This window comes from Pinus tabuliformis, chromosome 8 (genome assembly GCF_031772625.1).
Source record: "Pinus tabuliformis cultivar Carrire ecotype Pingquan chromosome 8, CPIR1, whole genome shotgun sequence".
Lineage (NCBI taxonomy): Eukaryota > Viridiplantae > Streptophyta > Pinopsida > Pinales > Pinaceae > Pinus > Pinus tabuliformis.
The window spans coordinates 2,047,880,352-2,047,887,769 of NC_142294.1; positions in this window are offsets into that span (position 1 = coordinate 2,047,880,352).

The window sequence follows — 7,418 nt, forward strand, 5'->3', positions numbered from 1 at the left end:
CCCCTAGATTTTAAGCTCATTAAAAAATGAACCAATTTCCAGTAAATAACCATTGTGAATGCATTATCATCAGCTTTTGGGCCTTGGTTGTGTTCTTATCATCACCTCCATCCTGTTTTAGTCAATCATTCACCTCCATTTGATTGTTTACCCCTTTTGAGGAACAGTTGCGGAGAGTGATCCTGTTAGCCATCCTTGTGACACTGACGTGATTGGAAAATTCCAAACCTTACCTGGAATTAGCTGCTACCTGAAATTATCACTCGTTCCTCAAAAAACGAGTCTCCTTTAAGCTCTTTTCATCTGACTCGTAAAATATGAAAAGATTGTCAAGCAATTGGCCTCTCCAGCTAGTTAAAGCTACCGGAAGTGCTATCCCTCCTCTATATTTTAATCTTTTTGGACCTTAGGGATTATTACACAAAAAGATCGAGCGCTTGTTTTGTTCGGCTCATTAAAATTACCGAAAATTCATCCCTTTTGTATTATTTTATAATTTTTCAGACTTAAGGGATTATACGACGAAAAAAGGATTATTGGAGTTTCCTTTACGTCCCTTTCAACCTCTCTAAAATTGAAAAGGACCGAGTTATCTTTGTCGTTAAACTCGTTAAAACTAAATAGCGACAAACTTGTCCATACAGACAAGAACGAGTTTCACCGTCGCTAGGCTCATTAAAACATAGCGACGGGTTTGCCCGAAGGGAAAATTATAGAACAAGCATATGTTATCCTCCTCAAGCTTGACAAAAATAAAGAGGTACTGGTCAGCAATGACTGGGGAAAAATTGGGAAGAAAACTTGAAGAAACTTTATTGGTAGCAAGTCACTCTTGAACATGACACTTTCGCTCCACATCCGAGTCGGGTTGGGTTGTTCTGTTCACTGGTCATATCACCATTGGTCCACCACATCATCCATATTTTGGGTTAACGCTACCAATCCATATCAGTGTCACTAGTATGTTCAAGAGAAGTCACTCAGAGAATTCACCTGTGTCTCATCTGCTGCAATACATTCATGCTCCATTCTTTCATGACTGCCACCCTGAACCCTGTATCATCAGATCGTTTTCACATCCAAAATCATTTACTCCATTCCGTGTCATAGATGTGGGATTCATTAAGGCCCTCCTACGATGGGTCTCTTCTTGTCAACATCAGCTCATTATCCAAGAAGCCGACTTAGGAACAACCCTTTCAATACTTTGAAGATTGCATGCCTCAATGGCAAGTTTCTCACTTCCGGCGACAGGTTTACATCAATGGCCTTCGACTGAAAGATTTTGTGTGGTGTTCGATGCTAAGTCCCTTTTCACGCCACGCAAATTGTACTATAGCACCTTGAGGGTCATCATCATTATCGGTGATTCCTCTCGCGCCTATTAACAACTTACATCATTGGCTGGTAATCAGGCGATGTCTTTCCATGTTTGACTCCAGAACATCCTTCACATGGATCGACTTGTACTCCCAGTGAATATTGAACGAGTTTGAAGACCCCGGATCTAGTTTCATCCATCCGGGCTGCAATATATTCAAGAAAATAAAAACATCAAATGTACATTTTTGCTGCACAGATGATCATCTGAACCAAAGGATGATGACTCTATCATAATCATTAGTTTTGCCTCACAGACGGTTGTCTGTCTTATGTACATGAAAATGAATTTATAAAGCTAAGCATGGGAATTCCTGCCTCAGCTAGATCATGAAAAATATTATGAAGATAATGTATTGTATTGTATCTTATTACGTGTTGCCTTCCAGCTCGAAAAACTTCGAATCCTCATGATAAAGAATTTCACCCGATATCAAAAGATTAACGACCTCATGCTTTAGAGGGCAACTGTTATAGAAATTTTTGGGCACTGCAACCCCAATCAAACATGTCCATAAACCAACTAAGTCCCTAAAAGTGTTGTTCCATACCCTAAAAGAACAAGGTCAGCTAATTACATCATCTCCCAGAAGTTCTCCACAGGAATCTGCTCAGAACTGGTCAAAACTGGACCATACAAACTGCCCAGTGCAGAGGGTGCGATGCATCTTACTTTCCCAATGTAAAGGGTGCGATGCATAGTGGAAAGCCCTTCTGTAGGGTGCGATGGGCAAGAGTGGAAAAATGGCAGAGATAGTTTGTGAGATGGATGATCATAGAATCTTCTAGAAACTTTTCCTATGACACTTGCCTCTCTGAATTCGCCCAAGGATGAGTAGGAGATCATCAATCTCCAAGTGGAATCAAGAACTATCAGAGAGAGGACACTAATCAAAATCCCAGAAACTAACTCACCCCCCTGCAATCATCTATATATGGATCCCTCATCCCAGAGATCCAGAAGCTGGAATTTTGTATCTTGTAAGGAAGTGTTGTTGGTTTCTTGGTGGAACATCATAGTGTTGGGTGATCTAAGCTTCTCATGAGGTGAAGAAGGGCTTTCATGCTGGAGGATGACGCTGGGTCAGAACAATTGGTTGTAATCCTCTTTGGTATTCTTGATATTAATAAAGCTATTCAAGTTTTCCTCCACATTCTTGTGCGTTTGATGATATATGCTTTGGTGTGGTCAATATATATCTCGTCCTATATTGTTTATGATTGTAGATCTCTGTTCTTCTATAGTATTATGCTGCTTTGATTCCACAGGTGCTCTTTGAAGCTGGGTAGACGAAGGCAAAGCAGTAAGGATCTGTCAGAAGGGAGAGGAACTAAGCAAGGAACTAAGTGCAAGACTGAGGTTGGTGTCCTTTGTTCCCCTCTTATATACTTCTCATAAAGGAAAGTGAAAGTAGCTTCAGTTTGTTTGTTTCTAAGATAGCTACCAATCTTAGTGGGACTAGCAGCTCCGAGTGGACACTAGATTTCCCGGTAACAATTAATCATCATCATCATCATATTAATTATAGTTTAATATGGAGGAAGGATGTTATTCATTCTATGTTGGGTTGACATATGGTAACATAATATTATGTCAACTTTATATAGATAAAACTAAACTAATCAACTCATTAAAAAGTTTTTGTATTTTCATTTTTCATTGTGAAGGGGAGAAAGAGAGATAATTCCATTGGTAAGTGATTTTTAATTTAAGACATGTGGAAGATTTGTAATCTCTTCAATACCTAATGTATAATTGACATGTAACATTTAGAAAATATTAATAGCAAAACTTAAACCACTTTAGTAGTAAAATTTCATGGGGAGTAGAGTATGTATGGCTCAGTAGTTTTTAGATCTTAGAGGAGATAGGTCCTTTGTCCCATAAACAAGGTGGTGGGCTTAGCCATGACTTGAAAATAGGACTTTTATTATTGTTATTTTATTTTTTCTAGATGAATCTGGAACTACGTCAATGGTCCCAAAAACAAGGGGGTTTCATACACCAATTTCATGTTTGGCTTAGCAGTGACCTTAAAATTGGATTATTATTATTATTCCTTTTGTTATAGGAATCGAAAAGTCAACCTATCTTGTAGTCATGTGACATAAGGTTTCTTATCATTAGCACCACTATGACCCCTAGGTGGATTTTCCTTGCCCCCATCAGGTTGTCACAAGTTATAAAGCTTTACATTTTCAAGACCTTGACAAATAAGCTCCTCAAGAGGATAAATTGTATTATTGTTATTATAATATATATAGAGGGATATTTTATCTTGTGGATATATTCTTGCTAATATTTCTGTCATGCCGGGAGGTAACTCCTCAAATGAATAGTGTTTATTCATTAAGATTACGCATGGTTGTATACATGACGGAGTGGCTCTTGGGCTTCACCTCCTGATGACTCTTCATTTTCCATTATTTACTATATCCATTATTTACAAGTGTTCACTGAATCCAAATGATTAGGTGTCAACATTCGCCCCCTTAATTTGAAGTGATGTTGGTGAGTCCAAGCATCGTTCTGAATCCTTCGAACTTTTCTCTTCCAAGCTCTTTGGTGAAGTTGTCCACAATCTACTCATTAGTGGAACAATGGCATAGATGGATTGCCTTGGCCTCAACATGATGTTGAATCAGATGGTATTTTGTATTGTTGTGCTTCGTTCGATCATCGAACTTTGGGTTCTTGGCCAAATTTATTGTAGAGGTTTTGTCAATCATGAGTGGAGTTGAATGTACTTATTTTACCTGTAAATCTTACAGAATTTTCCTGAGCCACACAATTTCTTTTGTTGCCTCAGCTGCTGCCACATATTTTGCCTCTGTTGTGGAATCTGTTGGAACTGATTATTTGTGTGATCTCATGAGACAACTCCTGATTCAAGACTCATATCATAACTTGAAGTAGATGCCCCAGTTTCTTTGTCTCCATCAAAGTCCGAATCAAAGTATCCAATCAAGCTGAAGTCACCCACCTGTGTATACTTGAGTCCAAAGTTTTGGGTTCCCTTCAAGTACTTTAGAACTCTTTTTATAGTAGACCAATGTCCCTTACAAGGCTTTTGCATAAACCTGGAAAGGGTTCCAATAGAAAACAAAATGTCTGGTCGCATAGTAGTCAGGTAGTTGAGACTTCCTACAAGTTGTCTATACTTTGTTGCATCCTCAATTTCTTGTCCTTCAATGGATGTGAGCTTTAAGTTTTGTTACATTGGAGTAGTCATAGGATTGCACTCAGTCATGCCAAACATGTTAAACATATCTCCAATGTACTTCTTTTGAGAGAGGAATATAGACATCGAATGTTGAGCTACTTCAATACTAAGATAGTACTGAACATAGCCCAAGTCAGTCATTTCAAAACCTTTCCTCAATTCCTTCTTTATGTATGCAATGTAGCTCTCATTGTTCTATGTCATCAAAATACAATTTACATATACCACAATATATACAACTTTTTTTCCAATTTTCTTGAAAAACAAAGTTGCATCATCAAGATCATAATGTTTGAAGTTGTGTTTCAGAAGATGCTCAGTTAACTTTTCATACCATGCTCGCGATGCTTGCTTGAGGCCATACAAGGATTTCATAATTTTGCATACTTTATGTTCATGTCCCTTCACAACAAATCCACTGGGACATAAAAACATTCTTTTTCACATCTCCATTAAAGAAATTAGTTTTTACATCCATTTGTTGGACTTTGCAATCGTTCAGAAATACTAGGGCAAAGAGTGTTCTGATGGTAGCCCGTTTTGTTTTGGGGGAAAAAGCCTCCTCATAATCAACCCCTTCCTTCTTTGTGCTTGTCAAGTGAACCATCAACTTTATACTTGTTCTTATAGACTCACTTGCAGCCAGTTGGTTTGGTTCCCAATGGAGGTAAACCAACTTCCAAGTTCCTTTTGCATCACTTCTTTCCATTCATCATGAGAAGCATCTTATTTGAAGGAATTTGGTTCAAAATATGTAGACAAATTCATTTCACAATCATAAGAAACATCCATATCAATAGGTGAATCATAATCTTCTACATCACCTACATTTTGCCTGGTTGAATTTCTTGTTCCTGTCTTTCCAACCTCATCAGGATGAACACTTTCAAGTGTCTTTGTCAACCACTTTGGGGGACCTTTCTAAGATGGTCTAGGCTTCTCATTTGATTGAGTTGGGAATGAATCAAGATTGAGTTTCCAAATTCTATCAATCAAATCACTGAAAGTATCATCAGTGGTTAGAGTGCATGTGGGGGAGAGAGTGCTTTAGAAGAAGATTCCATAGATTTATCCAGTATAGGAATCCCACCTTCAAGATGTGGAATCTAATTATCAAATTCTTGAAATGATTTTTCATGTCTGAATCTAACCAAGTGATCAAGTTGTCGCTCAACAACATTGTCAGCTATGGAAGATTCAAGAAATATTATATCTGTAGATACAACAAACTTTTTATTAACTTCATCATAGAGATGGTATGCTTTGGAGGTATTTGAATACTCCAAGAAGATACACTTACGACTCCTTGCACCAAGTTTTTTATATGTACCTTTGGTATCAAGGCATAACAGGGGGAACCAATGACGCTGAGATTCTTTACCGAAGGAATGTGTCCATACCACATTTCATAAGGAGTATTGTTTCTAATAGCATTAGATGGACATCTACTCTTTATATATACACCACATAGAACTGCATCAAACCAAAACATCAATTTTACATTCTCAAAAAAGATCATGGAATGTACCATATTTAAGATTGTCCTATTCATTCTTTTAGCTACTCCATTTTGTTGGGGATTGTAAGGCACAATTGTTTGATGTTTGATCCCATGCTAGCGGAGATAGTTTTCAAATTCATTTGAAGTGTATTATTTTCCATTATTAGTGCAAATAGAGACAATATGAGATTGCACATCATTTAAATCCATGTATGAAAGTTCTTGAATGTTTGAAAAGCATAAGATATGTTCTTTAATAAATAAACCCCACACATTCTGGTGTAGTCATCAATAAATTGCATCATATATTTATTTCCATTTGTAGAAGGAACATGCATTTTACCGCATAAATCTGATTGAATGAGTTTAAGTTTTCTATGTGCTCTAGAATGTGAATCATGAAAAGATTGTTTGCTATGCTTTCCTAGAATGCAAGCATCACATTGCTTAAGTTTCCTATGAATTGTAGGCAAACCACTAACACCATTTTTCTTCAACAAGCGAAGGTTGTCATAGTTCAAGTGTACAAATTTAGCATGCCATAATAGACTTGATGGAAATGTACCTTCATCATAATGAGAACTGTATGAGAAATTTTGTGCACTAACAGAGGTACCTTGCAGCTTGAGAAGTCTTTCTTCTTCTATCCCCATCATGACAAGTGAGTGATCTAATGATTTTTCTCACCTCAATCTTGCCATCAAACATATGAATGGATTATCCTTGCTGGTGGATGCGGACCAAGGACAACAAGTTTATCTTCAGCTATGGGAGATATAAAACATCATGCAGAAGAAATTCCAGAAGACCAAGAAATTTGAGCTTGATTGTGCCAAGCCCTGATGGCTTGAGTTTTGATTTGTCTACAAAGTATAATGATCCATCAACATTTCTAGTAAATTCTTCAAAAAAATATCTTCTATAATTCATGTGGCAATTTGCTCCTAAATCAAGCAACCAATCATTTTTCCAAGAAGCAAGTGAAGCATTAAACAAGTCTTCATTTACTCCAATATTACAATGTGCCACAACATAGTGAGCGGATTCATGTGATTTACCTTTATCTTTGTCATTGCTTTTACCTTTGGCTTGATAGCTTTCCTACTCAATTTTGTCCCAAGGTAACTTGCATGTGGATTCATCATGTGATACATCTGTATTGCAACGTATGCAATGAAGATCAATGTTTTCTCCTTAAGAGTTTCTACACCCCCCCCCCCCCTCTGAAATTTCTTCCCCTTCCTCTTCAACCACCTCTTCCTCTGGAAGAACCTTGAGAATGATTCTTCTCTTTATGTGAAAGACAAAAATAT